The sequence below is a fragment of the Dermacentor albipictus genome, unplaced genomic scaffold, assembly GCF_038994185.2.
Source record: "Dermacentor albipictus isolate Rhodes 1998 colony unplaced genomic scaffold, USDA_Dalb.pri_finalv2 scaffold_37, whole genome shotgun sequence".
Taxonomy (NCBI): Eukaryota; Metazoa; Arthropoda; class Arachnida; order Ixodida; family Ixodidae; genus Dermacentor; species Dermacentor albipictus.
Genome location: NW_027225591.1, coordinates 38,281 through 47,850, shown reverse-complemented (window position 1 = coordinate 47,850; position 9,570 = coordinate 38,281).

The window sequence follows — 9,570 nt, the reverse complement described above, 5'->3', positions numbered from 1 at the left end:
GTCAACTTGATAAAATCAACAAGGCGTGGGTAAACGAAGAGACTAACAATGACTCCCATGAGGTGCGACTAGAGCAGCACGGCTCTGCACTGTCTGGTGTGGCTTACCTGGCATGCACCGGGGGAATCTCACTGTGCACCTAAAACAAATGATTGTGAAGGCTGTTGCCGATGCTGACACAATGTGATTTCTGCCAGTGCTATTTAATGTCAACGTGAAGAAATGCAAGAAGGTGTGTGTAAGCTATGAGAGTAACAATGACTCCCTTGAGGTGCGACTAGAACAGTGCAGCTTTTGCACAGTCTGCTGCACTCCAGCTGGCATAGATCGGGGGAATCCGACTGTCCATTTAAAACAAATGATTGCGAGGGCCGTCGACCATGCTGACGCAATGTGATTTCTGCCCAGTGCTCTAAACGTGAAACTGAAGTAAATAAAAAAAGGCATGGATAAACTACAGGAGTCACAATGACTCCCTTGTGGTGCGGCTATCGCAGTGCGGCTCTTGCGTGGTCTTGTGTGCCTCAACTGGCATGGACCGGCGGAATCATCATCAGCATCAGCCTGGTTACGCCTACTGCAGGGCAAAGGCCTCTCCCGTACATCTCCAACAACCCCGATAATGTACTATGTGTGGCCATGTCGTCCCTGCAAACTTCCTAATCTCATGCGCCCGCCTAACTTTCTGCCGCCCTCTGCTAAGCTTCCCTTCCCTTGGAATCCATTCCGTAACCCTTAATGACCATCGGTTATCTTCCCTCCTCATTTCGTATCCTGCCCATGCCCATTTCTTTTTCTTGATTTCAACTAAGATGTCATTAACTCGCGTTTGTTCCCTCACCCAATCTGCTCTTTTCTTATCCTTTAACGTTACACCTATCATTCTTCTTTCCATAGCTCGTTGCGTCGTCCTCAATTTGAGCAGAACCCATTTCGTAAGCCTCCAGGTTTCTGCCCCATAGGTGAGTACTGGTAAGACACAGGTATTATATACTTTCCTCTTGAGGGGATAATGGCAACCTGCTAATCATCATCTGAGAATGCCTGCCAAACGCACCCCAGCCCATTCTTGTTCTTCTGAATATTTCTGTCTCATGATCCGCATCCGCTGTCACTACCTGCCCTAAGTTGCTGTAATCCCTTACGACTTCTAGTGCCTCGCTGCCAATTGTAAATTGCTGTTTTCTTCCGAGACTGTTAAGCATTACTTTAGTTTCCTGCAGATTAATTTTTAGACCCACTCTTCTGCTTTGCCAATCCAGGTCAGTGAACATGCATTGCAATTGGTCCCCTGAGGTACTAAGGAAGGCAATGTCATCAGCGAATCGCGAGTTACTAAGCTATTCTCGATTAACTTTTATCCCCAAATCTTCCCAATCCATGTCTCTGAATACCTCCTGTAAAATAAAATGCCCAAATAAAACAAAGCATTTTGGGGGCCGTTGACCATGCTGACGCAATGTGATTTCTGCCCAGGTCTGTAAATGTCAACGTGCAGAAATGAAAAAAAGGCGTGGTTAAACGACAGGAGTAAGAATGACTCCCTTGCAGTGTGGATTCAGTAGTGGCGCTTTATGCTATCTGTTGTGCATCAACTGGCATGGACCGGGGGAATCCGACTGTCCATTTAAAACAAAGCATTGCGGGGACTTTTGACCATGCTGACGCAATGTGATTTCTGCCCAGTCCCCTATATGTCAACTTGATAAAATCAACAAGGCGTGGGTAAACGAAGAGACTAACAATGACTCCCATGAGGTGCGACTAGAGCAGCACAGCTTTGCACTGTCTGGTGTGGTTTACCTGTCATGCACCGGGGGAATCTCACTGTGCACTTAAAACAAATGATTGTGAAGGCTGTTGCCGATGCTGACACAATGTGATTTCTGCCCAGTGCTATTTAATGTCAACGTGAAGAAATGCAAGAAGGTGTGTATGCGATGAGAGTAACAATGACTCCCTCGAGGTGCGACTAGAGCAGTGCGGCTCTTGCGCAGTCTGCTGCACTCCAACTGGCATAGATCGGGGGAATCCGACTGTCCATTAAAAACAAATGATTACGCGGGCCGTTCACCATGCTGACGCAATGTGATTTCTGCCTAGTGCTCTAAACGGCAAAGTGATGAAATAAAGAAATGCCTGGATAAAGGACAGGTGTAAGAGTGACTCCAGTGAGGTGCGGCTGGAGCAGTGCAGCTCTTGCGCGGTATGGTACGCCTCAACTGGCATGGACGGGCGGAATTCACTGTCCAAATGAAACAAAGCATTCTGGGAGCCAGTGCTCTAAGTGTCAACGTGAAGAAATGCAAAAAGGTGGGTATAAAGGACAGGAGTAAGAATGACTCCCGTGCAGAGTTTATTGAGCAGTTTCGCTTTGTGCTATCCATTGTGCTTCATTTGGTATGGACCGGTGGAATCCAACTGTCCATTAAAACAAAGCTTTGCGAAGACTTTTGATCACGCTGACGTAATGTGACTTCTGCCCAGCGCCCTAAATGTCAACGTGAAGAAATGCAACAAGGCATGGCTACACAAAGCGAGTAACAATGGCTCTCTTAAGGTGCGGCTAGAGCAGTGTGGCGCTTGCGCTGCCTGGTGCGCTTCAACTGGCATGGACCGGGAGAATCCGACTCTCGAAATAAAACAATGCATTTTGAGGGCCGTTGACCATGCTGACGCAATGTGATTTCTGCCCAGGTCTGTAAATGTCAACGTGCAGAAATGAAAAAAAGGCGTGGTTAAAGGACAGGAGTAAGAATGACTCCCTTGCAGTGTGGATTCAGGAGTGGCGCTTTATGCTATCTGTTGTGCTTCAACTGGCATGGACCGGCTGAAACTGACTGTCCACTTAAAACAAAGCATTGCAAGGACTTTTGACGATGCTGACGCAATGTGATTTGTGCCCAGGGCTCTAAATGTCAATGTGAGGAAATGGAACAAAGCGTGGGTGAAGGACGTTAGTAACAATGACTCCCTTGAGGTGCGGCTAGAACAGTGCTGCTTTGCACTGTCTGGTGTGGTTCAACTGGAATGCACAGGGGGAATCTTACTGTGCTTTTAAAAGATATAATTGCGAGGGCGGTTGACCATTTTTATGCAAGGTGATTTGTGCCCAGTGCCCTAAATGTCAACCTGAAGAAATAGAACAAGGCGTGGGGGAGCTAAGTGAGTAACAATGACTCCCTTGAGCTGCGACTAGAGCAGTGCGGCTCTAGCGCTGCCTGGTGCGCTTCAACTGGGATAGATCGGGGTAATCCGACTGTCCATTTAAAACAAATGATTGCGAGGGCCGTTGACCATGCCGACGCAATTTGATTTCTGCCTAGTGCTTTAAACGTGAAATAAATAAATTAAGGAAAGGGCTGGATAAACGACAGGAGTAACTATGACACCCTTTAGGTGCGGCTAGCGCAGTGCAGCTCTTGCGCGGTCTGGTGCGAATGAACTGGCACGGACTGACAGAATCCACTGTCCAAATAAAACAAACCATTCTGGGGGCCGTTGAGCATGCTGACGCAGTGTGATTTCTGCACAGTGCTCTAAATGTCGAAGTGAAAAAATGAAAAAAAAAGCTTGGATAAAAGACAGGAGTAAGAATGACTCCCTTGCAGTGTGGATTGAGCTGTGCCGCTTTGCACTTTCCGTTGCGCTTCAACTGGTATGGACAGGGAGAATCTGACTGTCCATTTAAAACAAAGCATTGCGAGGACTTTTGACCATGCTGATGCAATGTGATCTCTGCCCAGTCCCCTAAATGTCAACGTGATAAAATGCAACAAGGCGAGGGTAAACGAAGAGACTAACAATGACTCCCATGAGGTGGGACTAGAGTAGCGCGGCTTTGCACTGTCTGGTGTGGTTTACCTGGCATGCAACGGGGGAATCTAACTCTGCCATGAAAAGAAATGATTGCGAAGGCCGTTGACCATGCTGACAAAATGTGATTTCTGCCCAGTGCTATTTAATGTCAATGTGAAGAAATGCAAAAAAGGTGTGTGTAAGCGATGAGAGTAACAATGACACCCTTGAGGTGTGATTAGAGCAGCGCAGCATTTGCACAGTCTGCTGCACTCCAGCTGGCATAGATCGGGGGAATCCGACTGTCCAATTAAAACAAATGATTGTGAGCACCGTCGACCATGCTGACGGGATGTGATTTCTGCCCAGTGCTCTAAACGTCAAAGTGAAGTAAATAAAAAAAGGACGGATGAACGACAGGAGTAACAATGACTCCCTCGTGGTGCGGCTATCGCAGTGCGGCTATTGCGTGGTCTTGTGCGCCTCAACTGGCATGGACCGGCGGAATCATCATCAGCATAGGCCTGGTTACGCCTACTGCAGGGCAAAGGCCTCTCCCATACATCTCCAACAACCCCGATCATGTACTAAGTGTGGCCATGTCGTCCCCGCAAACTTCTGAATCTCATGCGCCCGCCTAACTTTCTGCCACCCTCTGCTAAGCTTCTCTTCCCTTGGAATTCATTCCGTAACCCTCAATGACCATCGGTTATCTTCCCTCCTCATTGCGTATCCTGCCCATGCCCCTTTCTTTTTCTTGATTTCAACTAAGATGTCAATTAGTCGCGTTTGTTCCCTCATCCAATCTGCTCTTTTCTTATCCTTGAACGTTACACCTATCATTCTTCTTTCCATAGCTCGTTGTGTCGTCCTCAATATGAGCAGAACCCTTTTCGTAAGCCTCAAGGTTTCTGCCCCATAGGTGAGTGCTGGTAAGACACAGGTATTATATACTTTCCTCTTGAGGGGATAACGGCAACCTGCTATTCATCATCTGAGAATGCCTGCCAAACGCACCCCAGCCCATTCTTGTTCTTCTGAATATTTCTGTCTTATGATCCGCATCCGCTGTCACTACCTGACCTAAGTTGGTGTATTCCCTTACGACTTCCAGTGCCTCGCTGCCTATTGTAAATTGCGGTTTTCTTCGGAGACTGTTAAGCATTACTTTAGTTTCCTGCAGATTAATTTTTAGACCCACTCTTCTGCTTTGCCTATCCAGGTCACTGAACATGCATTGCAATTGGTCCCCTGAGGTACTAAGCAAGGCAATGTCATCAGCGAATCGCGAGTTACCAAGCTATTCTCGATTAACTTTTATCCCCAATTCTTCCCAATCCATGTCTCTGAATACCTCCAGTAAAATAAAATGCCCAAATAAAACAAAGCATTTTGGGGGCCGTTGACCGTGCTGACGCAGTGTGATTTCTGCACAGTGCTCTAAATGTCAAAGTGAAAAACTGAAAAAAAAAGCGTGGATAAAAGACAGGAGTAAGAATGACTCCCTTGCAGTGTGGATTGAGCTGTGCCGCTTTGCACTTTCCGTTGCGCTTCAACTGGTATGGACCGGGAGAATCTGACGGTCCATTTAAAACAAAGCATTGCGAGGACTTTTGACCATGCTGATGCAATGTGATCTCTGCCCAGTCCCCTATATGTCAACTTGATAAAATCAACAAGGCGAGGGTAAACGAAGAGACTAACAATGACTCCCATGAGGTGCGACTAGAGCAGCACGGCTCTGCACTGTCTGGTGTGGCTTACCTGGCATGCACCGGGGGAATCTCACTGTGCACTTAAAACAAATGATTGTGAAGGCTGTTGCCGATGCTGACACAATGTGATTTCTGCCCAGTGCTCTAAACGTCAAACTGAAGTAATTAAAAAAAGGCATGGATAAACTACAGGAGTCACAATGACTCCCTTGTGGTGCGGCTATCGCAGTGCGGCTCTTGCGTGGTCTTGTGTGCCTCAACTGGCATGGACCGGCGCAATCATCATCAACATCAGCCTGGTTACGCCTACTGCAGGGCAAAGGCCTCTCCCATACATCTCCAACAACCCCGATCATGTACTATGTGTGGCCATGTCGTCCCTGCAAACTTCTTAATCTCATGCGCCCGCCTAACTTTCTGCCGCCCTCTGCTAAGCTTCCCTGCCCTTGGAATCCATTCCGTAACCCTCAATGACCATCGGTTATCTTCCCTCCTCATTGCGTATCCTGCCCATGCCCATTTCTTTTTCTTGATTTCACCTAAGATGTCATTAACTCGCGTTTGTTCCCTCACCCAATCTGCTCTTTTCTTATCCTTGAACGTTACACCTATCATTCTTCTTTCCATAGCTCGTTGCGTCGTCCTCAATGTGAGCAGAACCCTTTTCGTAAGCCTCCAGGTTTTTGCCCCATAGGTGAGTACTGGTAAGACACAGGTATTATATACTTTCCTCTTGAGGGGATAATGGCAACCTGCTAATCATCATCTGAGAATGCCTGCCAAACGCACCCCAGCCCATTCTTGTTCTTCTGAATATTTCTGTCTCATGATCCGCATCCGCTGTCACTACCTGCCCTAAGTTGATGTATTCCCTTACGACTTCCAGTGCCTCGCTGCCAATTGTAAATTGCTGTTTTCTTCCGAGACTGTTAAGCATTACTTTAGTTTCCTGCAGATTACTTTTTAGACCCACTCTTCTGCTTTGTCTCTCCAGGTCAGTGAACATGCATTGCAATTGGTCCCCTGAGGTACTAATGAAGGCAATGTCATCAGCGAATCGCGAGTTACTAAGCTATTCTCGATTAACTTTTATCCCCAATTCTTCCCAATCCATGTCTCTGAATACCTCCTGTAAAATAAAATGCCCAAATAAAACAAAGCATTTTGGGGGCCGTTGACCATGCTGACGCAGTGTGATTTCTGCACAGTGCTCTAAATGTCAACGTGACAAAATGAAAAAAAGCGTGGATAAACGACATGAGTAATGACTCCCTAGCAGTGTGCATTCAGCTGTGCCGCTTTGCACTTTCCGTTGTGCTTCAACTGGTATAGACCGGGGGAATCCTGCTGTCCATTTAAAACAAAGCATTGCGGGGACTTTTGACCATGCTGACGCAATGTGATTTCTGCCCAGTCCCCTATATGTCAACTTGATAAAATGCGACAAGGCGTGGGTAAACGAAGAGACTAACTATGACTCCCATGAGGTGCGACTAGAGCAGCACGGCTTTGCACTGTCTGGTGTGGTTTACCTGGCATGCACCGGGGGAATCTCACTGTGCAATTAAAACAAATAATTGTGAAGGCTGTTGCCGATGCTGACACAATGTGATTTCTGCCCTCTGCTATTTAATGTCAACGTGAAGAAATGCAAGATGGTGTGTGTAAGCGGTGAGAGTAACAATGACTCCCTTGAGGTGCGCCTAGAGCAGTGCGGCTCTTGCGCAGTCTGCTGCACTCCAACTGGCATAGATCGGGGGAATCCGACTGTCAATTTATAACAAATGATTGCGAGGGCCGTTCACCATGCTTACGCAATGTGATTTCTGCCCAGTGCTCTAAACGTCAAAGTGAAGTAATTAAAAAAAGGACGGATAAACGACAGGAGTAACCATGACTCCCTTGTGGAGCGGCTATCGCAGTGCGGCTCTTGCGTGGTCTTGTGTGCCTCAACTGGCATGGACCGGCGGAATCAGCATCAGCCTGATTACGCCTACTGCAGGGCAAAGGCCTCTCCCATACATCTCCAACAACCCCGATCATGTACTAAGTGTGGCCATGTCGTCCCTGCAAACTTCTTAATCTCATGCGCCCGCCTAACTTTCTGCCGCCCTCTGCTAAGCTCCCCTTCCCTTGGAATCCATTCCGTAACCCTTAATGACCATTGGTTATCTTCCCTCCTCATTTCGTGTCCTGCCCATGCCCATTTCTTTTTCTTGATTTCAACTAAGACATCATTAACTCGCGTTTGTTCCCTCACCCAATCTGCTCTTTTCTTATCCTTTAACATTACACCTATCATTCTTCTTTCCATAGCTCGTTGCGTCGTCCTCAATTTGAGCAGAACCCTTTTCGTAAGCCTCCAGGATTTTGCCCCATAGGTGAGTACTGGTAAGACACAGGTATTATATACTTTCCTCTTGAGGGGATAATGGCAACCTGCTAATCATCATCTGAGAATGCCTGCCAAACGCACCCCAGCCCATTCTTGTTCTTCTGAATATTTCTGTCTCATGATCCGCATCCGCTGTCACTACCTGCCCTAAGTTGATGTATTCCCTTACGACTTCCAGTGCCTCGCTGCCAATTGTAAATTGCTGTTTTCTTCCGAGACTGTTAAGCATTACTTTAGTTTCCTGCAGATTACTTTTTAGACCCACTCTTCTGCTTTGTCTCTCCAGGTCAGTGAACATGCATTGCAATTGGTCCCCTGAGGTACTAATGAAGGCAATGTCATCAGCGAATCGCGAGTTACTAAGCTATTCTCGATTAACTTTTATCCCCAATTCTTCCCAATCCATGTCTCTGAATACCTCCTGTAAAATAAAATGCCCAAATAAAACAAAGCATTTTGGGGGCCGTTGACCATGCTGATGCAGTGTGATTTCTGCACAGTGCTCTAAATGTCAACGTGACAAAATGAAAAAAAGCGTGGATAAACGACATGAGTAATGACTCCCTAGCAGTGTGCATTCAGCTGTGCCGCTTTGCACTTTCCGTTGTGCTTCAACTGGTATAGACCGGGGGAATCCTGCTGTCCATTTAAAACAAAGCATTGCGGGGACTTTTGACCATGCTGACGCAATGTGATTTCTGCCCAGTCCCCTATATGTCAACTTGATAAAATGCGACAAGGCGTGGGTAAACGAAGAGACTAACTATGACTCCCATGAGGTGCGACTAGAGCAGCACGGCTTTGCACTGTCTGGTGTGGTTTACCTGGCATGCACCGGGGGAATCTCACTGTGCAATTAAAACAAATAATTGTGAAGGCTGTTGCCGATGCTGACACAATGTGATTTCTGCCCACTGCTATTTAATGTCAACGTGAAGAAATGCAAGAAGGTGTGTGTAAGCGGTGAGAGTAACAATGACTCCCTTGAGGTGCGCCTAGAGCAGTGCGGCTCTTGCGCAGTCTGCTGCACTCCAACTGGCATAGATCGGGGGAATCCGACTGTCAATTTATAACAAATGATTGCGAGGGCCGTTCACCATGCTTACGCAATGTGATTTCTGCCCAGTGCTCTAAACGTCAAAGTGAAGTAATTGAAAAAAAGGACGGATAAACGACAGGAGTAACCATGACTCCCTTGTGGAGCGGCTATCGCAGTGCGGCTCTTGCGTGGTCTTGTGTGCCTCAACTGGCATGGACCGGCGGAATCAGCATCAGCCTGGTTACGCCTACTGCAGGGCAAAGGCCTCTCCCATACATCTCCAACAACCCCGATCATGTACTAAGTGTGGCCATGTCGTCCCTGCAAACTTCTTAATCTCATGCGCCCGCCTAACTTTCTGCCGCCCTCTGCTAAGCTCCCCTTCCCTTGGAATCAATTCCGTAACCCTTAATGACCATTGGTTATCTTCCCTCCTCATTTCGTGTCCTGCCCATGCCCATTTCTTTTTCTTGATTTCAACTAAGACATCATTCACTCGCGTTTGTTCCCTCACCCAATCTGCTCTTTTCTTATCCTTTAACATTACACCTATCATTCTTCTTTCCATAGCTCGTTGCGTCGTCCTCAATTTGAGCAGAACCATTTTCGTAAGCCTCCAGGTT